General features: G+C 44.5%; 1 non-coding gene across 1 annotated transcript; it reads left to right on the top strand.

Moving 5' to 3' along the window:
* Window positions 1-6,595: 6,595 nt before the first annotated feature.
* LOC147903941 (U2 spliceosomal RNA) lies at window positions 6,596-6,791 on the top strand. Its single transcript, XR_015540828.1, has one exon. It is a non-coding gene; the product is annotated as a U2 spliceosomal RNA (small nuclear RNA).
* Window positions 6,792-7,738: the final 947 nt, after the last annotated feature.

Here is a 7,738-nt window from a genome sequence, read left to right as displayed (position 1 = left end):
ATGATCAGTGACACCTGCCAGCCCTCTCTTCTCCTTTGTACAGAGGAGACATGATGGATTGCTAGAGAGATTAGACCGTTTCTATGTTGGGGACTGGGCACTACACAGAGGCAAATCTATCGGGATTTTGGTAGGTACCATGATGTCAGACCACTCTCCAGTGGTACTTCACTTGGATCAGCCCCACCGAGGTCTCCCCTAGAAGGGGGTCCGTATTCTAGAGGACCTCCTGTAGGATGAGGAGATTCAGTAGGATTTGGGAGTAGTCAGAGATGACACTGTGGGCTAGGCTGCGTGGGTCTTTGAGGAGAGACCTAGCCTCCATCAAGAGGCTCAGGGAGCAGGACCCAATTTCTCAGTGGCTTCGTGATAGATTTGAGAGCGCTCATCTTGAGCTTTAGGACATGGAGTTGCGGCGGCCTGAGTTCTATCACTCCTCTTGGGCCCAATGGGTGTAATAGGGGGATAGGGTAGTTCTTTCATACCACTGGGCCCCGATCAAGCACACAGTTACATCGTCTCTTGGACTCGCAGGGCATCATGCACACTAACCAGCAATAGATTCTAGACATGACCATCGATTTTCACAGCCAGCTCTTTCAGACAGAGAGGATGACCCCAGCTAGTCTTCTAGCCTGAGAGCTAGTTTGGGATCACGTTCGACATTAGTCTCGCAGGACTTATGCAACAGACTTGAGGAGCCTTTCATAGATGAGGAGCTCTGGGAAGCCCTCAAGGCTCTCCCAACCTAGAAGTGCCTGGGTGAGGATGGCTTGACTCCGTTCTTCTTCCAGAAATTCTAGGAGATTATATCCACCCCTTCCATCTAACTTGCTAGGAGATTTTTGAGACAGGCCTTCTTCCTCAGTCCTTGAGTAGGGGGTGGATTTGTTTGATCCCGAAAGGGGGAGATAGGTCAGACATTCGACAGTGGAGGCCGATCACTCTAGTTGATACTGCAAACAAGATCCTCGCCAAGGTCTTGAGTTTACGGTTATGGCCCTAGCTTACCAACATCATCCATGACACACAGGCTAGGTTTGTCTAGGAGCGCAGCATCCTGAACAACATCTTCACATTCTAGGAGGCAGTGGATTGGGTCTAGGGAGGAGTCTTGCCATCCTTCTCTTAGACTTTGAGAAGGCCTACGACAGGGTGGAGTGGTCTTTCTTGGAGGGCACTATAAGGAGATTCGGTTTCTCAAACAGATGGGTCAGAGGAGTTTCAGCACTAGACCAGAGATCAAGAGGGACATATGCTCGGACAACGGATTCACATTGGTTGGGCATAATGGGACAGTGGTCGAGTAGGGTCCTTTGGTCATTGGAGCAGACTACCTATGGAGATAGAGGTGAGGCTTGATGCCCTAGCGCATCCGCGAGTGGCAAGGTAGCGGATGGGCAAGATTGACTTAGCCATTCCTGAGTTCTGGTGGGAAGGACTTCACGTTTGGAGACACAACAAATGGTTGGGGCAGTTTTCTTGTACTGGTGTTTCCTTGAGGATGTTGATGCAGCATGGCAGCACGCACCCTGACTTCTACCCTGTAGGACCTGGAGGCCTACTTCAACCACTCACTGAGAGGGACCTTGAGATGTATGGGAGTCTCGATGAGATACACTGGCAGATGATCAGAATGGTAGGACATTTGGGGAAGGAGTGGCACATTGACCCTCCTAGTATCTCAAAGTAGGACACCTCTAGATGGTGCCTTTAGCTATGGGAGGGTAGACCCCTGAGGGAGGTCCAGTGGGATCTGGGAGAGTGGTTCTGGCCCTCCAAGGGCAATCTAGCTGAGCCGGTGGATGAGGTCCCCTTCTTTTCCTACACCACTTGGATTGGGAGGAGGCTTCAAATGGACTCGTCAAGATGAAGACTTAGGCATTTTTGAGTCTCTTTATTGATTCTTCATTTCATATTAACATGAGTTTCTTTGCTAGAAACTACTAATTATATGAGTTCTCATTAGCCGTGACATATATATACAAAAATGCCTTGGCATTATACAGGTATATATATATTTGTCTCTAATCTTGGCATTTATATGTGTGTAAATATATGTATATCTCGTTAGCCTTGGCATAATGTTTATTTATATTTTAACCAAAGAGCTCCCATAAATGTGGAAATACACATAGCTTCATTATACATTACTTTCATTGGGATAAGAGGAGGACCATTGGCATTACTTACATTCAATTACTGTTAACTAACCTGATGGGCTCATTATATGAAGTTTTTTGGGGCAAGTCCCAAAGTCAAGGAGGTGTTAAGCCTAAAGTGTGATATTTATCATACAGGGGTTAGTCAAGACATATTTCTATTGGTTTTGAATTCATTATAACACCCCTTAGTGGGATAATCCTTTCTACTCATGAATGGAATGACCCTGGCAATGAAAGAATTGGAGACCCTGTTAAGATTTTATCTTGCAGGTTTATGAGCATGGATTATTGTGAAATGGAAACTGGAGAGTTCCATTTCATGATTAATGTCTTTAACTGTCACTTTTTTAGAATACTTCACTTGTTATATTCGGCCTTTCTGTTTACCACAACTTACTAGAATTCTGACATTTTTTGCCGACATGTGTTTTATAAGAATGCCAAGATTTGATGCTAATCTAGATAGAGTGACATTGATAACAACTGTGTGCCAGCATTGAAGCCTGGCTTCCACAACAAAAATGTATTGTTCTAACCTTCATTTTTGTTGTGATGGTGCCAGGTGAGTCGTCATACCTCTCCCTCAGATTTACATTGTAAAATCTAAGGCATGAAGATACGGTGTTAGCAACTTTGAGACAAACTCTACAGTGGATAATCTCCAAGTACTGATAATTACGATTCGACATTCTATGGGAGACTAGCCATCAGTATTGTTGTACTTTTTGCAATGTACTGACATGAATGTGAGTAGAAAAATTGACTCCCACTTTGATACTTTTTCAGAAGGAATGGTATGATATGGACTATTCTCACTCATGCAGTATTAAGAGGTTGCCCCTCAAAAGATGTTAGGATTGTCCCCAAAAGAATGTAGGAATAACTAAAAGGGAAAGAGGAAACACGAGTCTTGACTTTGTCCCAAAGGTGCAAGGAAAGTTGGCAATTCATAAAGACATGTGGGAGAACTTCCTGAGCTCTAGTGCATATTTTCTTGGCCTGATGTTCCTAGCCTTGCTAGTTGTCCATACCGCTTTATGTATAATCAACCAAAAGAGGCAAGAGTGTATCTCAGGGATGGACTTTGTAAATATTTTATCAAATATAGCCCTCCAAACTCTAGTGGGTCCCCTCCTATGCCATTTCTTTTTTAGATGGGCCACTAGTACCTCTTCCTGCTCCACAAATATTGGTACAAGGAATATATTATTTTGTCCCATACACTTGAACTCCCTAATCGAGGGTTGCTACCTTCCCCCCATCCAACTTAGAGTGTCTATCGTGTAGTCCTCTTTTTTCCTTTATCAACATCAAATCAAAATGTTTAAGGTCAAAATTTCTTTGCAGCTATTTATCCTCTATCCATGTTTGAGCCTTTCATGACAAAAAGTGCTTGATGGGAAAGACTGGTCATCTCTTCTCCTCGTAGCTTTCTTCACATTTGTTCTTCTCTTGGCAACCTCTATGAACTAGTTTGGTTGCTTGTTGTGTATTTCTAGAATGTTGCCTTTGTGCAGATTGAACTCTCTTCTTTATGGCCTCCTTGCAAACTAGTTCCGACAAATGAAACCAAAAAGGTTAAGCCAAAATGCACCAGGGTGTCTATGTGGCATTGGATGCCACGAAAGAGGCCAACTTGATTGTACATTGAAAGAGAAGCAAACTAATGTCCTAACAAAATCAATGCTACAATGGGAAATAGCCTACCTAAGAAGAGCAAAAAATAACAAACATGAAAATGTACCACTCTCTCAACTCGCAATTCTCTTCTCATCCTCATCTCTCTACACCTATACTCCCATCCAACCATGTGCAAGACATGGGCATCATACGGGGTGCCCATCCTAACCATATGAAGTCTATCCACACACGTATGTACGCAGGGATGAATCAAGTCTCCATGAAAGGGGAAGCGAGGTATGCCATCCATGTGTGGTGCCACACATGAAGGAACCTCTAAGAAAGAGAAGAAAGGAATGCCACCCACATGACTACCAACACACCCTTCTACTCTAACCCACGCACAAGAATGTGTTGCATCATGTGAACATCCTCAACCAAGTCATCTTGCATACTAACTCTCTCAAGCCTCTCATACTCAATGGAACTTGCATAAAAAATATCTTAAATAAGGAGACAAGTACGCAAGTTGACATAGGGGCACAAGAGTTCATTCCAACTAGCGCTAGAGGGAATGAAGACTCCTCCCACCCTGCTCTCCTAAACGAGATAATATGTAGAAGAATCTTGCATGTAGATTGCAATTTTATTGTCCTTGAATGTGTTTGTCGATGCATTACATATCATTCTTGCTCTATATCCCACATGGAAAGGCATTGCATTGGATAGATCGTATGGTGCAACATTCATCTCAAGCATCAAGTCATTGATTTCCATGTCTTGGATAAGCCAACACAAATTCCCTTGTATTGTGTGGATCACCTTAGCCTCTTTCTTTATGAGGCTGATAGACAATACGATGTGGTGTGTTGAATTTACTTGTGTGGTCTTCCATCTTTCTCCTTTCCCATGTCTTGTGAGCTTCATCTCCAATTGAGCACTCCCTTGTTTGTAATAGCATCCAAGTGCAAAGGCAACTAAAATACTTTAGAAACAACTTCCTCTGTGAGCTGGATCCTTGGGGTTAAGTAACCCCCCAATTCCTATAACTTTGCAAACTGCTTATTTTCCTCTGCAAATTTATTTATTACTTCCACTAGGGGTAATGGTGATATCCCTCTAGATCTATTTTCCATAACCATATTTGGTTTTCTGGCTCGAAGTCATTCAGATAAAATTTAAAGTCAATAAACAGAGATGATGGAGGACATCATATTGACTTACTCACTTTGCTCATTTGAGATCCAACTTTGCATCATCCTGTTCTAGTTCTTTGAGCTTTTGATGTTCAAATGGAGAGTAGGGGATCGCTTGAAGGAAACAGTTATGCACTTGCCCGTTTTGTCTAAAAGTGTCTTTGAATCAATATCCTCTTGTGCTCCTGAGGTTGCCTAGCTATGTTGGCTGATGCTGTGTGACTTACCAACAGTCTTATTATGCATAGTACAGACATCATATGCTGAGTTTTGAACTGATTGAAATGACTTCTCGCACACTGCAGCATTCTGATGAGCTCAAGGATAAGGACATTTTTGAAATGAATCCTAGAATCAAACATCTTCAGTTTAAACCATTTCTTAGAAGTGACGACCCACATGTGTAATATATCAATCAACTAAATACGAGTAGCTGCAACACCGTATTATATCTAGATGCCATCTCGGCAATAACTTCCTACTCCGGATCCTCTGATTGGGTTATTCAGCTCTCATAAACCTATAAAAGATTTCATGCAGAATCCATTCACCAGTGGTGAGAATACGTTTCCATGCAAGTCCACAATCCAGAATGTTCCCTATTCAAGGTCCTCCACAATTTGATATGGTCCCTGATATCTCAACTATCACAGCGTCCACAGACCTTGGGGGAGGGTTTGAATGGTCCACCTTAGCTATACTCAGATATGCCTTGAGGCTCGTGATTGGCTAGGTATTGAGATAGGATAAGTAGAGCGCATCATCCCACTCGTGAGATGCATGTAACATGCAGGAGGTTGAGAGAAAGGGGCACTTGTTCATTCAAGAGAAGATTTGGGCTACTCGAACCCATGGTGACTTTCCTATTCGAGGTCTGGTGAAATGGAAACCGGCTCGTTTGATTGCACAGGCAAGACAAAGAGGGCCCATCAAAGTCCAATAGAGGACGATCACAGACTTTGCCCACCATGGTGGCCGAAGCAAGAGAAAACAAGGGATACAATGCTGCGGGACGTAGGGAGCACGACACATCAAAGTTGCCCTTGAGTGGACCCCCACATGAGGACCATAGATATCTCCGCTTTACATTTAAGGACTTTGTCCACCATGGTAGCAAGGGATACCATGCTGCTGGTAGATCTAAGTAGCGACTTCAAGCTTTAGTGATAGATGGTGAACATCGTGAACTGTGGGATGATATTGAACAGTGCATGCAAAAAGCACATAAAAAGAGTGGTAGTTCCAATGGATTAGCCCTGGGGGCTAGAGGGATGAAATGTATAACCTCCACGTGTCTTCTCGAATTTTCAGAACCGCCCTGCTCCGCATCGCTACGCCAGGCTAAGGAGGCCTCGGTCTTGCTCATCGAATCTCACTCCCGGCCATCATAGGGAAAGGCGTCTCTTCGCCATTCCTGTGGTGAACATAAATAGACAATGATAATTGGAGGGGCTAAACATGTAGGGAAGGCGTCTAAGCTAAGCAATAATTAAAGGAAGGAGCTATCGAATAAGCAAAGGACACTTGGCGATGAGAGATCCAATCCCATAGGCAAGACTGCAAAAGAGGGTGAGGGGAGGCCTTCTTAAGGCAACCTGCAGCAACACGGAAATCATACCTTTCTCGGCCTTTGGGCTAAGATCAAGTGTAGTATCTGTTCTTATCAGTTTTATATCTGATACGTGACCCATCGGGTCACATGATATTAACCTTATTTCTTTCAGGGGGCGGCCCCATCCGGCAGCTTGCTGCCCGGGACCGCGAGCGTCGCCTCTGTCTTGCACTGCTTCAGAGGCCTGGCGCACCCCTCCTCCCTCTTCCCCCCGGCGGGGGAGGAGCCCAATTCAATCCCAACGGAAGGACAAGGGCATCGTGACTCGTGAGGGTCGACGCTGAAGTTTTGCATCTATGGTTCCAACGCAGGTGATCGTTGTCATTCTTCTGTTATGCGTATGGAACTGGAAATTAAATACATTGGCAGGAGCATATAACGATCCGCTATTGGATCCTCCAGCAGCAGGTGATCAGCAAATTGGAAGCGTCCAAAGGATGGCGGATGGCGGGTTCCATTCCCCTGTAGCCAATGCTACAATATATCTTATTGTCCATGCTCTATGGATTTTTAGGGCTGAAGGTGCAGGTAAGAGTAAGAAAAGCATAGGTGCCAATGCCACCGTGCGATTATCATATCTTTAGTTTTGTATCCGCGTACGGGATAGCCCAGGTTTGGCCGCTGCAGTTGAACGCTTGCAGCAACGGAGAATCGACAAGCATAAATTGGATTCCAGGCTCTATGTTCTAAAATTTCTGTTCTCATTGGATCCGCTCTGCATTCACCTGGAAGCGCCTTCATGTTCTGAAATTTGCCTTTTCGTCGAATCCCCATTTTTTGTCTACACTACGTCTGGAACTCCTCCTGTAGTTGCCTTCAGCTTGACCATTATCGATCGCTTCAAGACAGTGAGGTTAGAGGGCAGTGGGGAGGTGACACACCGTGAGCCAATCCCCACTTGTCGATGTAGATGCTCCATCGGCTCCCATGGAGAAGCCCTCTGGAACAAGTTGGAGCTGTCCTTGTTTATTGGTCTTTCAACCCGCACCTCTTGCTCTGGTCCCATGCAAGTGAACCACCCTAGTATATAGGTACAATCCTGGCAGTACCACACGTCCATGGCTATACCATCTTCAGTCACAAACCCACGAGTTATGTTGAGCAATCTTGGTACAACTATCATCCAGCTATCCCCCTCGTAATCT

Source organism: Dipteris shenzhenensis, chromosome 3 (assembly GCF_047967505.1).
Source record: "Dipteris shenzhenensis isolate YYH24624 ecotype China chromosome 3, Dip_SZ_1.0, whole genome shotgun sequence".
Taxonomy (NCBI): Eukaryota; Viridiplantae; Streptophyta; class Polypodiopsida; order Gleicheniales; family Dipteridaceae; genus Dipteris; species Dipteris shenzhenensis.
This window is presented reverse-complemented; position numbering and strand designations above follow the sequence as displayed.